Consider the following 23,736-nt stretch of genomic DNA (forward strand, 5'->3'; position numbering starts at 1 on the left):
GATCCCAGAGTACAGTAGACACTGTTAAAACATTTGCCTTTGCAAGTAGATAACATTACTGCTCTATTCCCTGTAGTTAGCAATGGTTAATTATTGCACAGGAATTTGCAAAGTTTTAATGACAATCATCACTGTATGGCTGTTTTCACAGTTAATATTAAATCGCTGATCTTTCTAGCATTAAAAGAAATCAGCTTTTAATAATTTGCCTTTAGATTGGCATTAGATGAAAACAAAGTCAGTGCTATCTAGCTGAAAATTAGTCCCAGTTAATAATCTTGGTTTATTCAATGAGTTTGACAGCAATTTTCAAATAAATGATCTAAATAATTGTTTGTTTAGCTGCAGTAAGCTGACACCAGAAGAAGTGTGGTCTGTACAGTTGAGCTCAGAGGCAGAAAATGAAAGCATAAGGATTTTTTTTCGCAAATACATTTGCATTTTGCTTATGATGAGGGATGAAGTCACCTTTATAATAACATCATGGCCAAGCCCTTAGGCTGCTATGATGGCCTTGTGATAATCTCCTGAGGAAGGAGCAGTGCATATTTATGCTGTCCAGGAGCATATACTAGCCTTATATTTAGCACAGATTACTTCCCCTTCCACACCTATCAACGGAATTAAAAGAAGATCTCTGTTAGCTGTCAGCTATAGAAAAATTTGGTCTTGCCTACATAGAGATATTGATTAGAATAGCTATTGCAGAATCAATGTTTCCATGTGAGGAGCTATTCCACAATAACTATGCTGGTCAATTTCTCTGTGTAGACAAACTTCAAGGTTTTACAAACCAACAGAGCAATGTGCTCAAATGTGGGATACTAACCAGTCTCTCTCCCACTGAAATCCAAGGCACAAACTTCCCATTGAAATCAGTGGAAGCAGGATTAGGTCAAAACTATATTAAAGAAATCCATACTTTAAAAACAAAAATAGAAACAACTCAGATGGTGGAGTTAAGGATGTTATGACAAATTATGCATTGCTTTGTATGGGATATGCTATGTGTGCAGTGTACATTTTGTGATGTCCTTATCTTGCGTTTAGCACTTGGATTTAATTTAGAGCTGTACAAATAATGAATATTTTTTTGTTAATTGACACATCTGAAAAATAAAAACAAATGATTCAGGTTGACCCAAAATTTACAATTTGCCAAAAATTTCAAAAATGTGACAAGTCAGAAAGAAAAGCTTCAGTCAATCAATCAATGCTTTTTAGTCAACCAAAAACAAAATGAAATGTTTTGCTTTTGAGCATTTTTTTTAACTTCATAAAACAATTTTAAAATAAATCTGAAGGACATTTCAAAACAATCAAAGAGTTGAAATTTCATTTTGAAACAGACTAGTTTTAAAATTGTATTTGTTTGTTTGGAAATAATTTGGTGCATTCAACGCCAGTTTGCGAGACTGAACCTGCCTTTTTTTAATAAGGCAAAATGCTTCATCTGAAAAATTTCACGCAGCTCTAATTTCATTAGTAATGTGATCAGTAAGCACACTTGGTAAAATTTTCAAAATGACTTAGGAGCCTAAGTAATTTAGCATGTTGCTTTGAATAGTCTCCGGAAAGAACTTTACATTTTTCAGAGAAAGACAGCTAATTTTGTTATTGATTCAGCTAGATTTCACTTGTGTAAACCTCATAGCAGAAGCTCCAAGGAATAAAAGTCTGTCCCTAGCTGTTGGTGTCTGTGGGAAAAGACAGGGTGGGATGGCTTAATTTACATTTTGCTACTGCAATGAGGTGCATAAACCCCACCCTGGGGGAGCTGGAAAGGGGTTAACGGATGGGTCAGCTACCTCTCCAGCTGCTAAAGGCTAGAACTCAGGCAGGGGAGGGTGGCTGCTGGAGAGGTTAGGAACTGCCCTGAGAGACTGCATAAGGGTATGTCTATACTGGAGGTGGGAGAAGACCCGCAGCAGCAAGTGTCAGAGCCTGGGTCAACTGACTTGGGATCACGGGGCTCACACTGTGGGGCTAAAAATAGCAATGTAGATGTTTGGGCTGGAGCCTGGGCTCTGAAACCTAGTGAGTGGGGGTGGGTCAGATCTCAGAGCTGGGGCTCCCTTATGGCACAAGCACAAGTCAGTTGACCAGGGCTCTGTGATTCACTGCCGTGGGTCTTATTTTGCAGTGTAGACATACCCTCAATAATAAACTGGGAGAAAGCTCCGGGGTGAGATGACATTATAGAGAGAGAGGACAGGAGAACGTGGCTCTGTGACCGACATACAGACAGGCAAAGGTAGGAAGCAGCCCGAGGTGAAAGTAAGCCGGTACAGTCTGGTACGGTGTATCGGCAAGAGCTGGTACGTCGTGCCGCACTGGACCGGGTTCTCCAGGGGTTATTTAAAGGGCCCGGGGCTCCAGCCACTGTGGGGAGCCCCGGGCCCTTTAAATCACCTCTGGAGCTCTGGTAGCTGGGCTCGGGCGGGGATTTAAAGGGCCCGGAGCTCCAGCCCCTGCAGGAATCCCCAGGCCCTTTCAAGCACTGCCTGAGCCCCGCTGCTGGAGCTCTGGCGGCACTTTAAAGAGCCCAGGGTTCCCTGCAGTGGCAGGAGCACCTGACCCTTTAAATTGCCTCCAGAGCCCTGCCGCTGCTACCCCAGCTCTAGCCCGAGACCTGCCGCCCCCGGGTAGAGGCGGCAGGGCTCCTGTGGTGGTTTATAGGGCCCGGAGCTCCTCAGCGGCCAGAGCCCCGTGCCCTTTAATTCACCCCTCAGTCCTGGGGCTCCCAGCCGCCTCTGCAGCTGGTAGCTCCGGGGTGATTTAAAGGCCCTGGGGCTCCCAGCTAGAGATGGAGCCCCAGGGCCTTTAAATCTTGAAAGGCCCCGCCGCTTCCGGTTGAGGCCCCGCCCCCGCTCAGGACTCCGGTGTACGGGTAAGTCCTTTAAGTTACTTTCACCTCTGGAAGCAGCCCCGGAACCCATGGAGGGATTGTAAGGAGCAGACCCTAGCTAGCTATCACAATGGCCCCAGCCTCGAACCCAGAGGAGAATGTTCCCCTACCATTATCCCCTGCAGGAGGGGAGATGTAAATTATGGGAGTAAAGGGGCAAGGACGGCTGTAGATGGACAGAGACTGAAGGCCTGATATAGCATCATTGGAATTCAGGCTTTTGTTTGGCCTTTCTTAGTACCCTGGAAGGGTGAGGCTCCAAGTAACTTGGCTGGAGGGCTGAGCTGAAGGTTACAGAGGGTTTGCTATACTGTGCCCAGCCCCCACGGACACACCAACTTTAATCGTAGCTCACCACTTCACCATGAAGGATTTGGCAACAGCTCATTTAAGTTTTGAGTGTTGTAGGCAATTATATTGCACTAAAGTATAATTGCAAGCGCTCCACGTTCTGATAATGAGGGCAACTGGAAGAAGGCATGTCTACGGTCTGCATCTTACAGCTTCATTCTTCGTCCCCTTGAAAGAGTTTACATATATCTCAATAAGGGATTATGACACAGTCGAATTAACCATCTAACAGAGACGCACCCTGCGGTTTCGCGCACACTGTGGTGGCGTGCTCCATACGACCCTCCCTTACAGGTCATAGAGAACACCGGTGGCTAGTTGATTAGAGTGGAGGTAGAAGGAAAAAAAGCAACTAGACAGAGGGGGAAGGCCCACAGAAGTGGAATCCTTATTTGTTCCTACCCTTGTTTCTTGTAAAAGAACTCTCCCTTTGACAATATGAGTATTCAAAACTCACGAGTCAGGTCTCCAACAATCTCAAAATTGGCTTTAAAATTGTCTGGTGTAGCTATAAAAATAAACAAACCGTGGGTTCTTTTGTTTGCCTGCTGCTGTCTGCGCCCGTAGGATGCACGTGGGTCGCTATTTCCAGGTTTTCTTTGCAAATATGAGAGCTAGACATTTTTTATTTTTAAATGAAAGCTGAGATTCTCAGGTATTCACATGACTCCAGAAGTTGGGACTTTAAGTAAAACAGCAAGTAATGTGAGTCCCACGATAGAATAATATAAGTGGTGGAAACTCTTAAGTCAATGATACTAAATAGTACTGAAAGAATGAGCCAGAATTATCCTGGCATTCCCCCACTGATGTGAGTGGAGTTATCCCAGGGATAAATTTTGATCCACTTATGGTATCCTTTCCATAGTTGAGATTTCCACGTAACTTTATTTTGAACCTTTCGTGAACAATGAATTCATTTAAATATATAGTGTGCGGGCATGGACCTTGCTCTCTGCAGCCTGGTGCTTTGACAGCTGTGAAGACTGAGTGTAAAGTGCTATAAAATCATGATTAATTACAACCAGTATGTGCTTGCTTTGCACTGGTTAAAAGACAACCTAAATTGCAACTCATTGGAGTATCAGTGGCATGGGTGTCTATACACACAACCACACAATCTCTTTTGTATCTATAATTCTTTTTCTAGTCTGCTTTCAGTTTAATTTATTTCAAGATTTTGCTTTCAGAGCATAGTTGTCTGTCTCTATCATCCGCCAGGAAAACTGATGATATTTTTCCTTTATTTTCTGACTGTCACCTTGAAATGCTTTGCTTGGTGATATGCATCTTCCCGCTAATAGTCTTGATGACACACTAATTATCTATTCGACTTTCATCTTGAAGACATGTTGAAATCTGTTTTTGAAATAGTATTTTTCTAATTTTCTTCAATGAAAAATCCAGTCTGTCACGTTTCATCTAGCTCCTTCTCATTTGTCTATTCCCAAAGGTCCTGAATCTTTCAATTTCTCACTAGCTGATTTTGCATTGAACGCACCTGTGTGCATTCATTCTTATTCTAACTATTCAGCCCTGAGATAGAAAGTGAGTTGAATTGTAACCTTACCATCTGGTCTAGGTAAGGGGCTGTGCCCACAGCTGCGTTACCCTAGGAAAAGTGGAGGAATCAGACTGTGACACAGAGCTTGTCTATATGGGAAAGTAATTCCAGAATAAGATAGTGTGGATTTAAAGTGCTATAACTATTCTGGATTAGCTCGCTGTGTGGACTCTCCTATTCTGAAATAAGCATGTCCACATGGGGGGCTGTTCCAGAATAGGTATAGCAGTCAAATTCCTCATGTACACAAGGCCTGAGTTTCAGGCTGATCTCCGCTTCCTCCTTTTCCTAGTGTAGATTACTTCCCTCTTTGCACTGCCTGGCACATTGTGCTGTGGGAGTGGAGCCATGGCTCCACCCACATATGTGGGCAGCGGAATAGCAACCCAGTGACAGCTGCATTCCTGCCATCCAATGTGTGTAAGAGGGCTCCTTCCATCTACATTTTCACTTCCCCAGGCATGGTGTCCGGGACTCAAGAGTGAGACCTTAATAGATAGATAAATGCATTTAAAAATAAAACCCTCCAGGCATTTTTGCCTATAACTGCTGTAATAGTTTGATTTATTAATTACTTTGTAATACTCTGTTCTCCACATCTTTAATAGTTCTGTTATTTTTCCTTTGGCAAGGAACTTTACGCTACCATCCAACACGCTATCACCTTAGGATTGATTATCCTGCAACTCGCCTTCTTTTCCTTTGCAAATTATTGGAAAGGATATAAATTGTTAATTACCTTCTGTAGGATCACTGGAAAATATTTCCCACCAACTTGAATCGTTCTCCGGGGGTACAATTATAACCTCAAACTGAATTATTATTGACACCAAGTCATGATGATGATACCTGTTTACAGATATCATAGTTGATATCCTGTTAATCGGGATATTTTCTTGAAGTCCCTATGTGCTTATTCAAGTTCTGGCGCTATGGTCATACAGTGTTTATATTCTTATCTGCCTGGCTCTACCGCTGTTGTGGCCTTTAGGAGGACACAAGTTCTGAAGGTTATCCTGAGAGATCTGCGCTGGCTCCTCACATGCTTTGCTTCCCATCTTTTGGGGCATGGCTTGGAGGATTTTTACCCTTGTTTGTATTTTAATTTTTGTGAGGTTGAGTGTCAAATGGATGTTTACTATAAAGGCATTGGGCCAGACCCTCTCTCCTACAGGCTCCAGAGGAGATCTTGGCAATTACAGGCCCATAAGCCTAACGTCAGTGCCAGGCAAATTTGTTGAAACTATAATAATGAACAGAGTGATCAGAGACACAGATAAATATGCTGTGCTGGGGAAGAGTCAACATAGCTTTTGTAAAGGGAAACCATGTCTCCCCCAGTCTATTAGAATTCTTTGTGGATGTTAATAAGCATGTGATCCAGGGGAATCCAGTGGACATAGTGTACAGGACTTTCAGAAAACCTTTGATAATGTCCTTCACATAAGACTCTTAAGCAAAGTAAGCTGTCATGGGATAAGAGGAAAGGGCCTCTCATGGATCAGTAAGTGATCAAAAGATAGGAAAAACTATCAGTTTTCCCAGTGGAGAGCGGTAATAGCGGTTTCCCCCAAAGGGCCTGCACTGGGACCAGTGCTGTTCAACATATTCATAAATGATCTGGGAAAAGGGGTAAACAGTGAGGTGACAAAATTTGCAGATGATACAAAACTACTCAAGATAGTAATTACTCAAGATAGCAGCCTCAAGGCTGCTCTAACTTGGCTCAGGGGCTGAACCATTCCCTAGTGGTCCACAGTGGTGAGGGGCTTTAAAAGTGGCAGCAGCCTCCCTTCCCCCCCATCCCACCCCACCCTAACCTCCACTGGTGCATATAGTGTAGCTCTGGCACTCTCAAGGACCTGGCCCACTAGCTCCATAATTTCCACTTCCCAACCGGCTCGCAGGCTGTATAGAACTGGATGGCCACTAAAAGGTTACATCTTATTACTAGCTAAGAGTACATTTATTTTGGCTTCCCCCCAACCCCTCCAATAGAATTAAGGTTCTGCCTCGGGCCTGATCCCACTCTCTTTGAATTCAATGGGAGCTCTGCCCCTGATTTTTAGCAGGCCCTACCCCGAAAAGCCTATGGTTTAAATAGACAGTATGTGATGTTGCACTCCATAATGTTTTATGGAAATATGCTTGTAACTGGAATATGCTTTATGCAAAAGGTTTCTTGTAAGGTATCATTACAAAGGTTATAACCTACTGAATATATTCCTCCCATTTGTATGCATGTATCATTCTTGTTTCTGAAGATAAAAATATGAAGTATAACTCTGAGGTCCTCTTGCAATTAAGTGTGGGCCATTAATGGTGGTTTAGAATCTTGATGGCTCCCATTGACTAGGAGAATTGGTTGTAAATGGTTTTATTTACCTGCAGGCCTTCTTGTATAAGTGTGGCCCTGCCCTGGAAGAATGGAGGGGGTCTCACGAGACATGTAAACATGTCACCTGATACTGGAATCCATCTTAAACCTGGTGCTTTCCATTTAGAAGGAGGGGTGGGGACCCAGAGAGACAAAAGATTCCTGCCTTGCGCCAAAGATATAAAAAGGAGGTAAAACAGAACAAAGCGGGTTCCGGTCATGAGAAAACCCCCTAGTTTCCACCTAAGCTGTCTGCTGGGACTAACAACGTCTGTACCAGGGAAAGGATTGGGCCTAGACTAGGAAGGAGTCTAGTCTGTGAAAGAAGCTTAGTGGAACATCTCTGAGGGTGAGATAGTATCTGTAATTAGTTTCTTAATGTATTAGGCTTAGACTTGCGTGGTTTTGCTTTAGTTTGCTTGGTGACTTACTTTGTTCTGTCTGTTATTACTTGAAACCACTTAAATCCTATTTTTTAGACTTAATAAAATCACTTTTGTTTATTAGTAAACCCAGAGTAAGTGATTAATACCTGGGGGAGCAAAGAGCTGTGCATATCTCCCTGTCAGTGTTCTAGAGGGTGGACAATTTATGAGTTTATCCTTTATAAGCGTTATACAGAGTAAAATGGATTTATTTGGGGTTTGGATCCCATTGAACTGGGTTTCTGGGTGCTGGAAATAGGTGACCTGCTGAGCAGCTTTTGGTTAAAGTCTGCAGCTTTAGGGGCATGGACCAGACATTGGTCTGTGTTGCAGCAGGCTAGCGTGTCTGGCTCAACAAGGCAGGATTCTGGAGTCCCAGGGTGGCAGGGAAAATGAGTGCAGAGGTAATCTCAGCACATCAGGTGATAGTCCCAAGGGGGTCTCTATGACCGAACCCTTCACACAGTAGTGGAAGGGAAACAGAAGCACTGAGGCAAAATGACTCGCCCAAGGTCGCCCAGCAGCCTAGCAGCAAAGCTGAGCTTAGAACCCAGGTCTGCTGAGACTTTGGCCTAGTGTCCTTTCCATGCTGCCTTTCTCATGAACTAAAAGTCTCCACCAAGGACAGCAGACTGCCAGACTCCTTTCCATCTCCAGAAAGCCAGCCTATGTGGTGGTTCCATTCACCATACAGTCCTGTTGCTATAAGTCTTGACTTTCCTCATCCCATCCCATCCCTATGATTTGGCACCACCACTTGTCCTCAAAGGCTAAACTTTACATCTGAAAGTTCTTCAGTGTGTAGACCATGTCCTCTTACTTCTGCTGTGATATATATCAAGCACTTCTCCCTTTGTCAGTGGTGTGCATCCTCATCAGGAGGGCTTCCACTGACTTAAGAGGGGTGAGGGGTGCGGGGTTAAAGGGCTCTCAGCTCTGTGCAGCTCCCCGCTGGGAGCCCAGCTGCCCCCTGAGGCTTCTCACCTGCCTGCTCCCAGCCAGAAGCTAAGCCATGTGGTCTGAGGGGTTTCCCTGGAGACTGATTGCAAACATGGAGGTTGGGAAATTGATATGGTTGCTGCTGTGTCTTTATGAAAAAGGAATCAGAAAAAAACAAGCAGAGAGCATGATAAGCCAAGTGAAAGGCCTTCTGAGGAAACCATGAGAGAGAGAGAGAGAGAGAGAGCTACTTTTGGGCAGAGTGCTGGTTGGAATGGGGGCTTGAAAATTGTGAGCAAGGAAACTGCCTCTGCTGGTTGGCCCTTACTGCATACAGGGAAATAGACCATTGTGTACATTCTTTGTAAATAAACAGGGTCACAACAAAACAATACCCAACTCCATCATCGATTTCGCCTCCAAAGGGAAATAACCCAGCAAGGCCGTGAATATTGGTTAACTGCCCAGGCCAAGGGGCACCAACATGTTTTTGCCTCCTTTTGAAGTGCTACATGGCTAATTTACAGTGCTTCAGGACTAATGCCCAGAAGAGTAGCGTGTTCTTCAGAAGTGTCTGCAGTCAGAGATTTCACTGTTCTGATTACGAGATGAGACGCCTTCTGCTTCCATTATTTATGAACTATTTAATCTGTCTTGTGCTTACATAACTGCTCATCAGGGACTTTCAGAGAACGCTGCAATGATTAGTAATCATAATCGCTCAGGGTAGCCCTGTATCCACAAGAGTGCTAGGAAGTGGCTGTGCTTGACCTTTTCATTTTACGGGAAGGGAACGGAGCACTAGACTGCAGTAGCTATACAGCACTTTGGTAGAGATTGGGATTCAGGGGAGGAGGGCTTGAACCTAACCCTGCATCCATATGGCACCAAACGCTGTATTAAGGACTTGTGGGCCCCAATGGCAAAGTTTGCCTGCATCGTAATTTTGTCACAGTTCACAGCATAGCTGCACCTCTCCGTGTGCACCCCAAGAAGGAACTGTGGTCAGGGAGGTAAAATGCCATCTCCACATCAGTTTGCAGAGGTGGCACATGCTTCTTTGCATACATGAAGGATAACCCAGGCTTATTTGATATCCTAGATTTTCATGTGCAAGGATGGAAAAGAGTGTGAACATGGCACAGACAAGATCACGTGGGTCCAAAAAACAGATGTGACATACCCATCACATCACTAGCATGCCTACAACAAAAAATGTGATGATGCCCCTGTCTTGTATTTTGGGTAGACTGTTTGTACTAAGGGTCTGACTTGAACTCAGTGGAAAGGCTCCCATTGACTTAAATGAGCTTTGGATGAGGCCCGAACATTGTACCTGTTTCGCTGATGCCAGAAGTATGAAAACCAAAAGAAAACACCATATTTAGTGTGGTTGAGCAGCTAGATCTCCTGAGTCCTAGTCCAGTGTTCTGGGTTCTAGTCCTAGTTCTGCCACTGGCTTGCCGGGTGACCTTGGGCATGTCACTTTACCCCTCTGATGCCATTGCCACATTTATAAAATGGGGATAATGTTACTGACCCCTTTGTAAAGCATTGATGAAAAGTGCTAGGCATTATATCTTATGTACACACAGAGGGGTTTTCTGAGTATATTCATGGAGATGCCCCTTAAATCTTGAAATTTTGGTGGTCTGAGGAAAATGTGTAAATTTTCCAAAGCATTGTATCTTCAGCAAGAGTCCTAATTCGTTCTTTTATTGGAATAATTGAGAAATTAAAAATGCATTGGGACTTTTGGCAATAAAATAGCTGTGTGTATTTTCACCTACCTAATCTAGCTATGTAATCTATCCTAGCTATCTAATCAGCTGCACATCTCAGAAACCTGCTTCACATCAATTATTCTTATTCTGCAAGAGTTTTTCACTCGACTGGGACGCTATTTAAATCACTTTCAGGATGGAAGAGCTTGACTTAGTAGTAGTTTCCGCTAGCAGTGCCCCTTTTGGATTAACCCCAAACCCCTTTTGGATACATCATCACATTCCACACCAAACAGGAGCATATCTGAAATGAACGATTGAGTGAGAATTCTGTGCTTTCCTGGTGACATTTAATTTTCCCTGTACCACTAACATATTTCACTTAAGCAACTCACCTCTTACAGTGCTATTTATTCCTTTGCTGTTAGCTAATGAGTCAGTGGTGTAGGTCAAACTATTTTTTTATAAGCTAATTTTAAAAGCTGACAAATTTCAGTCCCAGAGACTGAGGCTTCTGCTCTGAGTTTTCTTGTGTCAAATACCGATGTCAAATCCTAGAGCTTCAATAGTTTTTTTTTTAATGGGCCTGAGGGTTAATTTAAACCATTCAAATAATCTCACTTGTGATTTACATAAATTTACTTTTAATTAAAGCATTGTCTTTTATAAAAAAAAAAGGTTTGTAGTTGTCAGTAAAATTATGAAATGCTCTCAAATAGATCATGCGTGTGGCCTAATTAGGCTTCATATTTCATCATTTGGTGATGTGATATACACCCTGTAAAATAATTGACTAGCTAATCCTTTTCTGTAACAGTTTGTGTTGACATTTAGAATAACCAGGGAAGATTCCTAACAACTTCTTAAACTCTTGCTAACGTGTTGTTAAGGGCAATGTATCGAGAATTCTGGTGAGCTTTCCTTAGTTCACTCAAAACCAATGAATTAACTATTATGATATTAGAAAGACCGAGGAAAAGCACATGATACTGTTGTCGCTCAACTTTGTTAATGTTTTTGGGCCAGACTGTTAAATGTATTTAGATGCCTAAAGATGCAGATAGATACCTAGGCTCAGATGCTTAAAGGTACTTTGGTGCCTACATCCCACTGAAATCCATGAAAGTAAGGTGCTTTTGAGAAATCCCACTCTCTGCCTTTCTGCAGCTTCAAGCACCTAAACACATTTAAAAACCTGGCTCCTCTTTCTTTTTATAAGCTTAGTGTTTGAGATCCTTTTTGAACATCTGTGCTCTAGTGGTACTCCAACTCTAAGGCCTGGTCTACACTAAAAAGTTACCAGTTACGTTGCTCAGGGGTATGAAAAATCCACACCCCTGAGTGACATAGTTAAGCCAACCAAGTCCCATTATAGGTTGGTTGTGTGTAGAATTCTTCCATCGACCTAGCTACTGCCACTTGGAGAGGTGGATTACCAGTGCTGACGGGAGAACTGCTCCCGTTGGTGTGTAGGTAGCTGCTTTAGCACTTCAAGTGTAGACAAGTCCTGAGCTCCAATCCTGCATTCATCCCCACACTGGCCTCCTCTGCCAAAGGGCAGGATCTGGCCATCGTTAGCATTCTGAATGATTCCACTACATTGCAATGCACAGACCTCAGTTCTGGCAATAGCAAACTTCTACTTACAGAGCATGCTCCAAAGCCCACTGAAATCAATGGAAGTCTTTCCATTAACTAATAAGTCTAAAGTGAAGATGTTCTTTGAGAGCCATGACTTCATTATAAGTGTGTGTGTGTGTGTGAGAGAGAGAGAGAGAGAGATGCCGTGTTAGTCATTGGTGTGGCAGTTTGAAAGAGATCATCTGCCTTCTCTAATTTCATATTTCATTTTCTTATTATACTCCTTTTATCTCCCTATATTTGCTTAGAAGCTCATATTTAGTGGCATCACTTCACTTCCTCATTTCTCCTCCCACTGCTGCTTCTGAAACCAGATGCTTTTGTTTGTCATGCAGTGTGTGAAGTGCTGTGTTTTCACTTCTGATGTCCTGGTTGGTTTCATGTTTCTCACCTTATATACATGTAAAGAAAACACTAATATAGTGTTGCGGTTTTGAGGGTCTAAATTTCAATACACTGTTATCCTATTTCTCTTCTTAACGGCCACATTGATTAACCAACAGTGGGTCAGTGGTTTGTGTGTTGGCATAGGACTCAGGAGACCTGGGTTCAGTTATCTACTCTTTTATAATTTTCCTCTATGACCTTAGACTGTGATTTGCCTTTGTGCCTCAGCTATAAAATGCGGATAATAGCAATGGCATAAATCACAGGGATGATGTGATTGTAAGGGTAAATGCATAGACTCTTTAGACTTTAAATGCAGAAGGGACCATCACAATTATGGCGGGATCCCTGGGGTGCAGCCTGGGACTATGGGACCACTGTGTCCCCTTAACACTCTCTAGCCCGGGCTGTCTCTCATAATGCTTTGCTAGTGACCAGCAGCAAACCCCTCCAGGTGCTGTGATCACTCAGCACAACCGCGTGTGGAGCCCCACACCCAGCTAGATTGCATGAGTGCTCCCAGAGCCACTCATGAATCACACAGAGAAAAGCACCAGCCAAATCCCCCCAGCTCCCAGCCTCGTACCCCCCAAGGTTTTCCAGGCTCCTGGTTCCATGGTGCCATGGTTCCTTGGAAGCCCTGGCATCATGGGGCTGTCTTAGAATCACAGAGCCTGGAGGTCCAGGGTCTCCAGACATAACCGGAATGCCCGGGAGTCATGGACCCTGGAAGCCCTGGTCTCCAGCAGCCCAGCAGGTAAGCTGGCAGGGAACCAGACAGCTTTCTGATGGAAACCTAACTGGCAGCAAATTGAATTTCTTATTGAAAGATGATGTTGGGAGAGAACAGTGTAAACTATCTCAGGAGGGTTTATGCTGTGGACAGGATGGGTTAAACCTTCCTAAAGGTACATTGCAACTTGATTACAAACCTGCTGTGCAGAAAATGTGATAGAGTGCAGCATTTGAAAATGATGAAAAGCGTATTAAATTAAAATTGATTGCCGCCATTGATCGAGTCCAGCTCTGCTCTTTGTAATAAGTTTTGGTGTGTTTGTGACATTCAGACTTTTCATTTGTCAATGAGAGGTTTTTTTGGGGGGAAAAAAACTGTACCTTGACTGGCCAACACAAACTAAAGAGGAGCATTAGAAAGCAGAGGTGTGTCCGGATAAGAAAAATATCTGGCCCTTGAGGGGAGTTGGGGGTCAGCTGTGCCAGGCTTAGCCCACCTCTCCAGGTGAAGGGAGTGAGTCCTGGAGGCCACACGATGGGAGCATATGACTCACACCCAGGCCTAGCAGGAGATATAAATGATGATGATCTGGCATGGTGGCTTGAGAGACTTGCAGGAACAGGAGCAGGAGGGTTGTGCTCTGCAGAGATATTCTACTTGGCTACCAGGCAGAGGGCCTGGGGTGTGAAATGGGCTTTCAGGGAAGTCCTTCACCAGCCAGCAAGAAAGGCCTGACTGGAGCGGCCTGCAGTGTTGGATGCAATGAACTGGTGAGCCTATAGAAGAGGGCTGGGAATGTCTAGTTTTAAGTAGAACTGTTTTTAATAATAATCCACTCCTAGAAGGGGAGAGTAACTTCAAAGCGCTCGTTGTGGTGGTGGTGGTTTGGCTGTGGAAGTGGGGAAACTGAGTCAGGAGAAGCCCTCCCTTCGCACCACCTTTACATTGTCCTTCATCTGTCTTGGAGAGCTTGGAGAGCCCTTCCCTCGATCCTTTGCCCTGGGAATTCACGCTAGACAGGAGCATCCCTGTAAAACCGAAAGACCACTGAGCGTGCGACAGAAGAGTGTTTGCAGAGGTGAATTTGAAAATGGCGTGTGCAAGCAGGTGATTATGGGATGAAACTGAGGGAGATGTGGGCATTTGACTACCACACTACTTCTGTATACCACCACCACCACCACCACCAACTGCTGCACCAAACATCCACAAATGCTCACTTTTTATGGGGGAAGGGGGGGATAAGTTGGTCAAGGGGCATATGAAGAAAGATGAGTTGAGAAGGGCAGAGGTAAGGCTGCAGTGAGTATTCCCTTGTGCAGAGAAGCTGTAACAATGGTAAGGTGTGTAAGGAGTACAAGGTACATACTGCTAAATGGCTCAAACTGCTCACTATTATGCGCTTGTCAGGTATGTAATGTATATAGCAACCATTAATTCTTAGCAACTATTCTGGGCAGCTATCCTTTCTCTTCCTCACTGACCACATGCCTTCTCACTTCTTCATTGGTTGAGGCAGACATCCTATAGACAACTGCCTCATTTAATACCACAACCTGATCCATCCCAAGAGCCAGGTCTGTGCTGTGCACTGAATGAGGCAGACATCTTGTGGAAAAAATAGTATGTGATCGTCAGAGATGCAAGGAACCACCACTTGTGTCCTATGGAAACGTCACAATTCAGAACAAAAAGACAGAAATGCAACTTTCCCACAAAACAGAGGTTGTTAAAGTTCTGATTGTGCCTCACCTGCCCTACAGCAGTCCACCAGTCAGGCTGACCAGGAGCGAGAAGCCCTGGCTTTGGGGCTACCTAGGGGCTACCTAGGGGATGTGAATCTGTGAACCCAGGCTGCTGTGGAACCTGGAAGGTGGACGAGTTGGTAGGGAACTAGGCAGGTATCTGGAAATGTTTTGCTTTTAATGACTCTGCATTTTGCTGACAAACATTCTATTGGTCAATTTCCGACCAGCTCTAGTGATCATGTAATTAGACTATTTCAATGTACATGCTCCAAGGGGCCAAATTAAGGTTGCAGGACCAATGTTAATTCTGGCACTTCGTTAACTCTTCAGTACTTAACTTTGCAACCTTAATAGTCCCTTAATGTAGCTGTTTGGATGTAATTAATATATACACACGTATGAATGCATACATACAATTACTGTACACAGCTATTACAAAACAAATGCCCAGTTCTTGCAAAGACTTAAGCCATGCTTAGCTGAATGCGCTATCAGCAGTCTTAGGGAAGTCAACAGGACTCTTAACTGTGCATAATGTTGCAAGTCTTTGCAGGATGAGGCCCTAAATTTTTAGTCAGATATCAGACATTGCAAGTCATAGTTAAATTCATTTAGAATGAAACAAAATGGCCCCTCTGATGTTTCTGCCTCTTAGTGTCAGAAGATGCCCTTTGGTCTGTCGATGTCAGAGCAAACAAATCACCTCTTTGTTGGGCCAGTGCCAATTTATTATGAATTGTGACTAATGTGAATAAATGTGGCAAGCATGAGTTGGGGATGGCTTGGTATGTCTGAATTTGCTAGAGGATTCTGGGAGCGGGATTCTCTTGGCACTAGATAAATTATGTGGGAAATTACTGGAAGTGCTAAAACGGCACCTGAATGGTTAATAATGGCTGTGTGTGTGTTTCAACATCAAACTTTGGAATATCAGCAGGGGAACCAGCTCACAAAGTAAAAAAGACATGAAATCATGCAATCAGTGGGCTTGGTACAAGCTGACCTGGGTCAAAATGACAACTCTGGATGGCATCATGCTAAGAGCTTAAGTGAATAATTGATAAGAGGGCAAACGTTGATTGAGTTTTGGTCTGTGTCTGTTTTGCAGTCCCTTCCAAAATATTAATTAGATAAAACCAGTAATAAAACATCTGCAAGACATATTTGTGGGACATGTGACTCCTTTGAGAGGCGCAGGAAAAAAGATAACTCAATGTGCAGAAAGAATAGCAAATACAGCAGGCGACCAGCTTGGCTTAACAGTGAAATCTTCGGTGAGCTTAAACTCAAAAAGGAAGCTTACAAGATGCGTAAATTTGGGCAGATGACTAGGGAGGAGTATAAAAATATTGCTAGAGCATGCAGGGGTGTAATCAGGAAGGCCAAGGCACAATTGGAGTTGCAGCTAGCAAGGGATGTGAAGGGTAACAAGAAGGGTTTCTACAGGTATTTTAACAAGAAGAAGGTTAGGGAAAGTGTGGGCCCCTTACTGAATGAGAGAGGCAACATACTGACAGATAATGTGGAAAAAAATGGAGTACTCAATGCTTTTTTTGCCTTGGTCTTCACAGACAAGGTCAGCTCCCAGACTGCTGCACTGGGCAACACAGTATGAGAATGAGGTGAGCAGACCTCAGTGGTGAAAGAACAGGCTAAGGACTATTTAGAAAAGCTGGATACACACAAGTCCATGGGTCCAGATCTAATGCATCCGAGGGTGCTGAGGGAGTTGGCTGATGTGATTGCAGAGCCATTGGCCATTATCTTTGAAAATTCGTGGCGATCGGGGGAGGTCCTGGATGATTTGAAAAAGGCAAATATAGTGCCCATCTTTAAAAAAGGGAAGAAAGAGAACTACAGGCTGGTCACCCTCACTTCACTCCCCAGCAAAATCATGGAGCAGGTCCTCAAGGAATCCATTTTGAAGCACTTGGAGGAGAGGAAGGTGATCAGGAACAGTCAACATGGTTTCACTAAGGGCAAGTCACGCCTGAACAACCTGATTGTCTTCTATGATGAGATAACTGGCTCTGTGGATATGGGGAAACCGGTGTATGTGATATATCTTGACTTCAGCAAAGCTTTTGATATGGTCTCCCACAGTATTCTTGCCAGCAAGTTAATGAAGTATGGATTGGATGAATGGACTATAAGGTGGATAGAAAGATGGCTACATCATCAGGCTCAACGGGTAGTGATCAATGGCTCTATGTTTAGTTGGCAGCCAGTATCAAGTGGAGGGCCCCAGAGGTTGGTCCTGGGGCCAGTTTTGTTCAACATCTTCATTAATGATCTGGATGATGGGATGAATTGCACCCTCAGCAAGTTCTCAGATGACACTAAGCTGGGGGGAGAGGTAGATATGCTGGAGGGTAGAGATAGGGTCCGGAGTGACCGAGACAAATTGGTGGATTGGACCAAAAGAAATCTGATGAGGTTCAAGAAGGACAAGTGCAGAGTTAGGTGGAAGAATCCCATGCACTACTACAGGCTGGGGACCGACAGGCTAAGCAGCAATTCTGCAGAAAAGGACCTGGGGATTACAGTGGATGAGAAGCTGGATACGATTCAGGAGTGTGCCCTTGTTGCCAAGAAGGCTAATGGCATATTGTGCTGCATTAGTAGGAGCACTGACAGCAGATCAAGGAAAGTGATTATTCCCCTCTATTTGGCACTTGTGAGGCCACCTGTCATGAATAGTTAGTAAAGGGTTAAAAATAGTACCTGGTAGGCACCTGACCTGAGGACCAATCGGGGAAGAGAATTTGAAATTTCTAGGAGAGAACTTTTTCCCTCTGTTGCTGTGTGTTTTGTCTTTAGCCGTTTGGAGTTACAAGAGTCCAGACGATTTAATCAAGTCTCTACAAGTTCCACCTTCTGAACTAATTTCTTCTAGCCAAGATAGTGAGTATTAGAAAGATACGTTGTGTCTTAAACTAATAATCCTATGTTTGCAATTCTGTGTGTTTGTTATTGATTATTCTTAATTCTGCTTGTATTGTTGTACTGAGAACGAGAGAGGATTCTCTCCAGAAACTTAACAAGGTTATACCCTATGAGTGTCCAGCTTGGACTCATAGAGATTCTGTATTTTCTTGTTTTTCTTTTAATAAATTCTTTCTATAAAGATTTGATTAAATCCCTCTACTGTGAATACAGGGGAGGGGCTAAGATACACTATCTTGGTGGTGAGACAGCTTATCTCCGGGCAGAGAGGGGAGGGGGAAGGTTCCTCCTCTGTGAGTTGATCTGTGTTCCCCAGGGAGTGTCTTTGGAGGGAGACAGGGGGAAAACAGGGGTGTCCCGGCCCACGTAATTGAGCGAGGTGGTGGCAGCAAAGGGGAGACCTACCCTAGGATTTTGGGGTGGGGGAAGACATGCGGATCCTCACCTTGAAACCCCCCAGTTTCAAGTGAGGGTAGACTCTGACACCATCCCTGGAGTCTGCATCCAGTTTTGGTCCCCCCAGTACAGATGGGATGTGGACAAATTGGAGAGAGTCCAGTGGAGGGCAACAAAAATGATCAGGGGGCTGGGGCACATGACTTATGAGGAGAGGCTGAGGGAACTGGGCTTATTTAGTCTGTAGAAGAGAAGAGTGAGAGGGGATTTGATAGCAGCCTTCAACTACCTGAGGGGGGAGTTCCAAAGAGGATGGAGCTCGGCTGTTCTCCGTGGTGGCAGATGACCAAACAAGGAGCAATAGTCTCAAGTTGCAGTGGGGGAGTTCTAGGTTGGATATTAGGAAACACTATTTCACTAGGAGGGTGCTGAAGCACTGCAATGGGTTACCTAGGGAGGTGGTGGAATCTCCATCCTTAGAGGTTTTTAAGGCCCAGCTTGACAAAGCCCCAGCTGGGATGGTTAATTGTTGTTGGTCCTGCTTTGAGCAGGGGGTTGGACTAGATGACCTCCTGAGGTCCCTTCCAACCCTGAGATTCTATGATTCTAAATGCTAAGCAAAGTAAATTAGTTACTTAGTTCCCCAATTAACATCTGAAAAGGTTTGAGACTGTAAGACAGAAGTCCCTGCAGTAACCTAGGCCCCACTTTGAGGGAACCTTTGTGAGATTCTAGACCCAGAAGAGCTCAGGGTGACCTAGACTTTGCTTTGGGGCACCCTTGTCTAGCTTAATTGTAATTGTTCACTCTGCCAGAGGAAAATCATATCTCCGATCCATTGTCCATGTAATGGTGCACACACTTAGGCCTGGTCTACACTAGGCGTTTAAATCGGTTTTAGGAGCCTAAAACCGATTTAACGCCACAACCGTCCACACTAGGAGGCACCTTATATCGATTTTAATGGCTCTTTAAATCGGTTTCTGTACTCCTGCCCGACGAGAGGAGTAGCGCTAATATCGGTATTAACATATCGGAATAGGGTTAGTGTGGCCGCAATCGACGGTATTGGCCTCCGGGAGCTATCCCACAGTGCACCACTGACCGCTCTGGACAGCATTCTCAACTCGGATGCACTGGCCAGGTAAACAGGAAAAGCCCCGCGAACTTTTGAATATTTCCTGTTTGCCCAGCGTGGAGCTCCGATCAGCACGGGTGGCGATGCAGTCCGAAATCAAAATAAAAAAAAGAGCTCCCGCATGGACCATGCGGATGTGATCGCTGTAAGGGCAGGCAAATCCGTTCTATCCGTTCTATCAGCGCTCCGTTACAGAAGATGAAATTCAGAATCCTTTTTTAAAAATCTCCAGACAGACGCCATAGCAGGGACTCAGCGCACTGCAGCGTGACAAGCGTAACGGAAAGCCAAAGAATCAAATGGATGCGCATGGACTGGAGGACTGAAGCTATCCCACAGTTCCTGCAGCCTCCTAAAATTATTTGCATTCTTGGCTGAGCTCCAAATGCTTCTAGGGTCAAACACAGTGCCCGCGGGTCAGGGCATAGCTTGGCAATCTACTCACCCACCCCCCACCCACCCCCAGAAGCGAAAGGTAAAACAATCCTCTGACTCTTTTACATGTCACCCTATCTTTACTGAATGCTGCAGATAGACGCGATAGTGCAGCACTCAACACCAACATCCTTGCTCCCCCCCCCCCGCCATGGGCGGCTGATGGTACAAAAGGATGGAAATCCATCTTCATCATCAGCATAAGCTGATCATACAAAATGATGGAAATCCATCCTCATCATCAGCCTCAGCTGATGGTACAAAAGAACTGGTAACCGTCCTCGTCATCAGCCTATTGGCCCTAATTTTTTCTGGTGGATGGATGGTGCAATATGGCTGGTAACCATCCTCATCATAGCAACAGGGGGCTGAGCTCCATCAGCCCCCACCCTTCATGTGTAAAGAAAAGATTCAGTTGCCCCTGGACTAGCAGTGGGATGCTGGGCTTCTCTCCTACACACTGCTTAATGTCCTGTCTGGACTATCATAGCAGCTGGAGGCTGCCTTCCACTCATTTCTCACTAACAAGTCAGTGTGTCTTATTCCTGCATTCTTTATTAATTCATCACACAAGTGGGGGGACAATGCTACGGTAGCCAAGAAAGGCTGGGGGAAGAACGGAATCAACAGGTGGGGTTGTTACAGGAGCACCCCCTGTGAATAGCATACAGATAATAATTTCTGCGGGCTCTGACACAGAGCAGGTGGTTCTCTAGCACACTTGCCTATATTAGGCAGCACTGATTCTATTTTTAGATACCAAAAAGGAGGGATTGACTCAGGGAGTCATTCCCAATTTTTGCTTTTGCGCCCCTGGCTGATCAGCCAGGGGCACTTATGACAGCAGCCAATGGTACAAAACGATGGAAGGTGCAATATGGCTAGTAACCACTCTTGGCTTTTGCGCCCCTGGCTGATTGACCAGGGGCACTAGCAGCAAATGGTACAAAAGGACTGGTAGCCATGATCATCCTCAGTTCCAATTTATGGAAGGGTTTGGATGGTGCAATATGGCTAGTAACCATCTCTGCTGTCATGCAAAAGCAAAAGCATGCTTCTGTGTAGCGCTGCTGAATCGCCTCTGTGAGCGGCATCTAGTACACATACGGTGAGAGTCACAAACGGCAAAAAAAGCTCCATGATTGCCATGCTATGGCATCTGCCAGGGCAATCCAGGGGAAAAAGGCGCGAAATGCTTGTCTGCCGTTGCTTTCCCAGACGAAGGAGTGACTGACGACATTTACCCAGAACCACCCGCGACAATGATTTTTGCCCCATCAGGCACTGGGATCTCAACCCGGAAGTTCCAAGGGGCGGGGGAGGCTGCGGGAACTATGGGATAGCTAGGGAATAGCTACCCACAGTGCAACGCTCCAGAAATCGACGCTAGCCTCGGACCATGGACGCACACCACCGATTTAATGTGTTTAGTGTGGCCGCGCGCACTCGATTTTATAAAATCTGTTTTACAAAACCGGTTTATGCAAATTCGGAATAGTCCCGTAGTGTAGACGTACCCTTATATAAACGATGTAACTCCTGATTCAAAGCCTAATGAAGTCAATGGAAATGCACCTCTACCTCGATATAACGCTGTCCTCGGGAGCCAAAAAATCTTACTGTGTTATAGGTGAAACCGCGTTATATCGAACTTGCTTTGATCCACCGGAGTGTGCTGCTTTATCGTGTTATATCCGAATTTGTGTTATATCGGGTCGCGTTACATCGGGATAGAGGTGTATTCCTAATGGAAACCCCCACTGGGCTTTGGATCAGGCCCATAGTACTTCACCCCTACAGAGTGCCGGGAAGGATAACAAGAGACTTAGTACTAAAACAAAGAACAAGAACCAACAGGAGTTCAGTGTTCTTGAGTCAGTGTTCTTGATGCGTAAATCAAACCGCAACTTTACGTGAAAATGAATCAAATCCTGCACTCTTTCCAATAGTGTGGGGCAATGTGCTGACATGCATTGACTGAGCACTAAGTGGGTCACGTGATTCTGTGGAAAATGTTGATCTGTATGTTTCAGGCCTGGTCTATGTTTAAAATTTAGGGTGGCATAATTACTGTGCTCAGCGGTATGAGAAATCCATACCCCAGAGCATGGTAGTGTGGCCAATTTAATATCTGGTGTAGAAGCACCTAGGTCAAAGGAAGAATACTTCTATCCACCTACATAGTGTTGCTCAGGGAGGCGGTGTGCCAACAACAACAGAAATAACACCTTTCCATAGCCATAGGCTGAGTCTATACTACAGGGTTATGCTGGTGCAGCTACGTTACCTTAGCTAGGCTCCTGTAGTCTGCATAAGATAGACATGGTCTAAGTTTGCGTGATACAGAGCACATTAGTACGCTATTGTATAATGCTTCCTGCAAATGTATTGCCTTACTTTTAGCTCTTTCTGACCGGATTTTACAAATGGCTGTACATTCAATATGCAGCGTAGTTGTAGCCATGTCAGTCCCAGGATATTAGAGAGATGAGGTGGATGAGGTAATATCATTTATTGTACATTCAATATACAAAAGTCTGTCATCTGTGATATGACTGATTTGCAGACTCCTCTCTTTTGGGCTACAGTCACTGTTTCGTGGAAGAAAGCAACAAAATACAAGATTTTTAGGACTGAAAAGGGAAACTAATGGGAACATGATGGTAGCCAGAATGGAATTACCCATTTGGGATTTTGGCCAGGATGCTCTGGCTATGCTTCCCCCTCCCCATTCAAGTCTTGCGCAAAAAAAAAAGTGCTATAGCATCTTTTAACGAGTGCAGGTTACCTAGTTTGAGGTTTTATATAGCTGCCCATCACTGTAGTATCTGAGCGCCTTCCATATTAAATCAAAAGTAATAGGAAAGTCCCTAATATATAACATGGTGTCTCTGCCACTCCTCCCTTTTCAGGGTCAAAACTCTGGAGTATGTTGGGATTTTTCCCCGCCCACTGGGAGGTGGGGTTTGAGGCTGCGGGTGGTGGTCACATTCTGAGCATCACTTACTGTGGAAAAGCTTTTTCAATGTTTCCTAAAAATGGTCAAATTCTGGATTTGACTGATCTTCTGTGATAGATTGTTCCACAGCCAGATCTTCTCGACAGAGAATGCTTTGCCCCCAGTTCTCACATGCTTTGTCCTAGGATTTACAATCTACGTTGTCCCATAGGAACACAGCTGTTGCAGAGAATCATGGATTGAAATTCAGTCTTTGAAGTCCAAGGGTCAAGGCAAAAAAGTTAAAGATGCAATACTTTCTAATTTACTGTCCATTATATTACAACACATTTTACGTCTGCATGAGCTAGCTTTTAATATTTCAAGAGCATAAATCTTAATATCTGAAGGTGTCACTTAAAACATTGTTGAATAATGGCTTAAATGAGTACTTTTAACTAGGGCTGGCTGGAAATCAAAAATTCATGTTTATGAAACAGTCTGAGGTTTTAAAATAGGTCTATTCTACATCTGAACTGAAACAATCCTTCTTGACATGAGGGGTGGAGGAGCCAGTCACTAACCTGGGATACTAGCTTCTGATGTGGATACCTAGGGTCAAGTCCCTGCTCAGGGTGATCAGCACCAGCTCCAATTTGGAACAGATTGTTAATAGCTGGGTGCTTAGGACACTCTCCTGGAAGACACCAACTGAAGTCTTTACTCTGCCTGATTCAGAGCAGACCCTGATTCAGGAGTACAGGGACTTTAATGGGTCAGTGTCATAACAACCAGACTAGAGAGAGTCTCTCCAGGTCCAGCAACCTTCTTGGTGAATTTATTGTCCATAATGATATGATTCTGAAAAACATTTCTGGTTTGACAGCACAGCATTTTTCAATGAAACAGTTTGTACATTTTTTTCCAACCAGCTTCACTTCTAATTTTCTTCCTATGCTCTGTTAAACTCAAAGGGACAGATCCTCAGATGCTGTAAACTGGCATAATTCTATTGACCTCAGTGGAGCTACACCTGTTTAAACCAGCTGAGGATCTGGCATACACTTTTGAGATATAGATTTA

Source organism: Mauremys mutica, chromosome 6, assembly GCF_020497125.1.
Source record: "Mauremys mutica isolate MM-2020 ecotype Southern chromosome 6, ASM2049712v1, whole genome shotgun sequence".
Taxonomy (NCBI): Eukaryota; Metazoa; Chordata; order Testudines; family Geoemydidae; genus Mauremys; species Mauremys mutica.